The sequence below is a fragment of the Epinephelus fuscoguttatus genome, linkage group LG17 (genome assembly GCF_011397635.1).
Source record: "Epinephelus fuscoguttatus linkage group LG17, E.fuscoguttatus.final_Chr_v1".
NCBI classification, from domain to species: Eukaryota; Metazoa; Chordata; class Actinopteri; order Perciformes; family Serranidae; genus Epinephelus; species Epinephelus fuscoguttatus.
The window spans coordinates 39,207,800-39,213,605 of record NC_064768.1 but is presented as its reverse complement, the minus strand read 5'-3'; positions in this window follow the sequence as shown (position 1 = coordinate 39,213,605).

The following is a 5,806-nucleotide window of genomic DNA, read 5'->3' as shown; positions in this document are numbered from 1 at the left end:
AAACAACAGAATAAACCTCCTCCACAGAAACACTGAGGCCACAGAGCTGCTTTGTCCTGCAGGATTCTGTGCATGTGCGTGCCTGTGACGCAAAGAGACATGACATAAATGTTAGGTAAATATTTTCATCTGCTCAGTTCCAGGAAGATAACGCAATAAGAGGCCTGGTCACAAACTGCACGGTGTATGGCGAAGAGAGAAAACAGAGGCATAGATCAATGCAGTTTTTAAATCCATACTGTTGCTTTCATGGCAGCGGCTGCCTGCATGTCACATCTCAGCGTTAGCGTGGACATCAATCCAAGATGGCCACCAAACAAACCCCATGGGCCACGAGTTCACCTTGGCAACAAGAAAATTTCTTAATTAGACACCATTAAGGTCCTAAAGACCAGGTTACAAAAGGACTCACAGGACTCTGTTTCTCCTGTTAGAATACTACGCTGCTTTCGAGTGTGACGAAATAACTGAATTCTGAAATAACTCAACAAAATGTGTCACAGTAGCAGAAACGTTTGCTCAACATGTGCTCGTATAAAAGGCTATTTCAATCACTGCAATATTGTTTGGGCTGCTACACACGTCCTTCACATCTTCCCCAACCACTTGTGTCCAGAGGGGATTTTAGAGAACGATTTCTTATTCTGAGAGATGAGGTTCATCTGCACCTCTGTTTAAAAAAAATTCACTGATGTCTGTAGATAAAGTTGATGTTTCTTCAAACATGCTTCTTTAATAGCAGGCAAGATCCATCTCTCAAGTGTTTTTATTCCTCGAAAAAATATGCAGTTCATTTTTTTTTAAACATGCATTTTTCCTGTCCAGCTGGGTGGACAGCACGCATTTAAGTTTTAAACCAAAAAAAATATAAACTTGAAGAAATGAAATATATATCTGTGAAACTATAAAACATAATGCTGCTATACTGACGTGTTCACATTTTTTTAAAACAAATTCTAATACTGTTTAATGCCATGCAAAAGTGTGAACTTTGCTCCTCAGCCTCTCCACTCTGTCTCTCTACTCCTTCTTCACTCCTCCTCAGCCCCCCCCCCCCCACACACACACACACACCTCCTCCTGTTGAACTATATCATTTTTTCAATAATCATATTTTCTGCATAAATAACAACAATATCGTCAAAATGGGAAAGTCTGAAATACGATGGGATCATGGCTCTCACCTCAATGGCTGGGTGAAGTCCCAGCTGCCTGTTTGAGGTGATGGCCAACACTCGCGCTTTACAAGGCCAGCCTAGTGAGCTTTGTGGTGTGGGCCCACGGTGCTTTCTTTGGGTCATCAGGTGGGTACCCTCCTTCAACAGTGAGCACGGTTACATGCGCGCAATAATCAGATAACTGGGAATAATCAGGTAATGGTAATAATCCGATTTGACGCGTTTACGTGCACTTCAATAATCTGATAATCAGAAAAACCTGGTTTACATGATTCAGTCCTTCAGTTGGATTTCTCCTCAAGTACATGACATAAAACTCAAACTCAAACTCAAACTCAAACTTGGAGCTAGTTTTACATACTTTGGGTAGATTCGGAGTAAAAGTACTGCAAAGTGCAATATACAAGTGTATTGTACTTAAACTTGTCACACAAAGTGCATAACATATAAGTAAGATAAAATAAAAGTGACAGTTTAAACACTGAGAATATAAAAATATATTATTTTATGTAAAATTTTTATCTGAAAGGAAACAAAAACTGTCAGATTAACGTAGTGGAGTAGAAAGTACGATATTTCCCTCTAAAATGTAGTGGAGTGGGAGTATAAAATAGCAAAACCCGAAAGAAACCAGATTAAAGGGTATACATGCACTGAATAATCTGACTATTGGGGAAAAAGCTAGATGTGTTTATCTGATTTCTCATAATCAGATAATGGCTTTTATCGGATTATGCTGTTTACATGACCACTTGAATAATCACGTAACTCCAGAAATCAGATAATGATCGGTTTATTAGTGTGCATGTAAACGCGCTCAGTGTTTCATCAGTTAGCCCACAACATCTCCAGAGGGCTTGACAGCTAACCCCAGCGTCCTGGGGCAGCCCCCTCGGCCCCTTGGGCTCCACAGCCAGTGCTCTGTTATGTTCCCTCCATACCTGGTTGGTTGTTCCATCGCTCACAGCGCTTCAGCCACAGTCATCTCAATGCTGTCTCTGCTCTTTTTGTCATGTTCGCCACTAGGCGTCTCCTGCTGGGACCTCTTATTCCAAGTCTGGACAGGGCTCTCCAAAGTGACTGCCCAGGAAACCCTCGGCAGCCTACTTCCACTGACAAGTTCCACGCCCGCCATCCCGCCTGTTGGCACAGTTGGGTGAGAGGTTGGTACTTCCCAAGCTTCCTCTCATGGGCCTCCTCTATCCTCTCCTCCCATGGCACAGTCAGTTCAAGAAGCAGCACCTGCTTTGTTGCTCTGGACCACAGAACTATGTCTGGTCTGAGAGCTGAGGTAGTGATCTCCTCTGGAAACTTGAGCTGTCTCCTCTCATGTCCCTGTCAGTAGCAGATTCCTGCGCCAGTTAATGTCCCGCTAGAGCTCTCCCCTGCTTTAACTAATCTGATCAAACAGGGTGCTGTCGTCCTTGTGTTATTGTTTCTGTTACAAAAACCTTCTAAAAGCATAAATCAATTGATTTACAGCTGCAGATTAAATGTTTTTAAGAACAACAAAGTTTCAGTGATACTGTTAACTGTAGTTGAGATAAAGCCAGCGATACCTGACGCCCAGTTTAGTGGACAGATGATTAATTGTAATTTCAGTGTTTGGAAAATTTAACAACTATATTGCTCCTTATAGTGCAGTCAGTCTGTGGTTTGACTCAGGGAAAACTTCAATAGTATTCATTCAAGGTTTTATGTGACTTCTTGGGACATTGAAATAAGATATTAAAAGTATGACATTATATACTGAGTGGATCATGGTAAAGTCAGGGCTTGAATGTGGGGCCATTATGTCCCAGCATCACACAAACAAGTGCATATCTCTGCGTCTGAAAGTGATGTTTGTATGACCTTTTCTGAATCCAACCAAAGTCAGTAAAGTTACATGTAGGTTAGGTGACTTTATTCATACCCGTAGGTAGATTTGTTTTGCAGTGAGCTGACATCCGTTCATCCTTACAGTGCAACATTAACCATAACAACCAAAAGAGAAAAACATGATAAAGATAAAAGATAAAAGTGCTCCATAGCTCAAGGCTACACCAATAAACACACAGATAAGACACAAAGTTACCAAGATAAAAAATAGCTATTGATCCAAGGATATAAGAAATATAATAAAATAACCTGGATTCTTGGCTACAAAATGGAAATAAATACGTCGTGTGCAAGGTGTGCATAGTTACTGCTTATTCAGCTCAATGATGGCAGCAGGAATAAAGCTAGTCTTACATTTGGGGACCAAATACCCCCGTCTGGAGGGGAGAAGCTGGAACTCACAGCTCAAAGGGTGAGAGTAGGGATGTTCAGTATTGGCTTTTTTACCGATATCTGACATACCGATATTGTCCAACTCTTAATTTCCGATAACGATATCAACCGATACCGATATATGCGTGGTCCCCCCCCCCCCCCCCCAGAAAAAAAAACAAAAACAAAATCCAGTCGCGGATAGACGTCTACCTAAGCGTTGAAGATTGGCTCAGAAATGCAGAAGCCACAGGATTTATTGCGAGTTGTGCCAAACAAACAAAGATATCTCAAAAACTATACACCACATCTCTCATATTTTTGACATTTTGAGTGAGAGGAGAAGTAGCTGAAGAGTTTGATGTATAATATGTGCATGCTGTGTAAAAGTTGTGTCATTAAAAAGGTAAAAACCGATACCGATAATTTCCAATATTACATTTTAATGCCAATATCGGCCGATAATATCATCTCTAGGTGAGAGTCATCATTTAAAATAGAGAGAGCAATCCTCTGTAACTGGAGTACAGGGATGTTGGGCAAAGTTGAAACTCAGCGAAGAAGGACGCACAACTCCAATATTTTTTATAAAACAATGGATGCAAGTTGCAGAATGATTCCAAAAACTTGTGGGCATCAGCACTCACAAAAGACAAAAAAGTCAAAATGTATAATTTAACAGGGCAACACATGCTCAGACGTGTTTCAGCCTGAGCCTTCTTCAGTGTATCAAAAAACAGGCGTACACTGAAGAAGGCTCAGTCAATCAATCAATCGAGAGGACCATCTGACAATTTGGTTCGAACCATGACACAAAGAAAAAGATAAAACAGATTCAACAGAACATGGTCAGAATGGTTCGACCAATATGAAAGTGAGAGACGGTGCAGACACTGTTGACCCTTCTTGCGTACGGCTTCACAGTTGGCTTCAAAATTCAATTTGTCATCAGTGACAGTAACAAGATGTTTGTAGGATTGCACCACCTCAACAGCCTGACCTTTGATTAAAGTGTGTAAGTGTGTGTTAAAGTGTAAAGGCAGGACTGTTCACACCATTGCAATAACTCGTCTACCACTGGACCATGGCTACATTCATTTTTCTGCAGTAAACTGACAATTACAGAATCATCCGCATACTTAATAATGAATCTGTTTTCATGTCTGCTTTGGCACATGTTTGTGTATAAGATGTACATGAGAGGTGAACCAGTGGATGAGCACTTTCTCTCAGAGAGAACGCCATTTACTTTCACCCTCTGTGTTCTGTTGGTTAAAAAGTTTAAAACGAGACCCACCAGGTTGTTATTCAGCTCAGAGTCTTCTTGTAGCCTTTTGCTTAAAATGTGAGGTTGGGTTGTATTAAAAGTTAGGCTATAAATCATATTATCATTAATTTTCTGCACATATAAATGTGTTTGTTTATAAAAGCCATGATGCATATCAGCACTCAGACTGAGACCTCAAACTTTGGAGCCGCTGAGGTTCATCTTTGTGACTAAGCTGCCACTGGGGAAGAGTTATTATGTCTAAATATCATCTAGAGATTAAGAGTTTTTCATAATACTGAACTGGGATTTGTTGCCTTGGGTGGTAACAGTTAGTGAGAATTCTGACCTGGGCCCATAAAACACCATCACCACTGATTTCCCAAAATGTTTTCAACCTTAACAAAGAGAAGTTTCCACGACTGCACCGTATGTGTTTCCCATTTCATCTTCAGGATGTCTTTCTCTGGTCCGTCATCATGAGGCACAGCGTTTCATATTGCTTTTGCAGTTTATTTAGATTTAAATAAATAGTTTCAAGCTAATGAAAAGAGTAAAGACGCTGATAGAATAGTTGAGTACTACAGAATAGAGTACACACCACAGTCCCCTACATCTCTCTCAAACTTACAGTGAATGATGAGGTTACAGACACTAAATATATATGGACTTTATACCCAGTAAAGGTGCAGATACTCACAGGAGCAGTGTGGCACAAACTGTATGTGGACAATTTGGCAATAAAAAAATGGCTGTTGGGTAGCAGCACCCCAAATACGGGTATAACAAATCAGAATATCCTCTGAGAAAGTGTTTTATTGAAATTATTGGCCCCAAAAACTCCAGAAAAGTCTCCAGATATGTTGGACAGGTGCACATAGACTCTCCAAATATTAATATCATTTCACCATGTCACCGTAAAACTTTGCTTCTGACTTTGAAAAAATAATGTTCCGCTAAATCTCTGTAGGACCAATAACTAACTATGAAACATGACTAATATAATTTCTCCTGGGTTGGGCCCGTTCTTGTGACGCCCCTGCTTCAGACTCTCAAATGTCCCATGCAACGCAAATGCAGCCTCACTTCTGACCTGGTGAATGGCTGT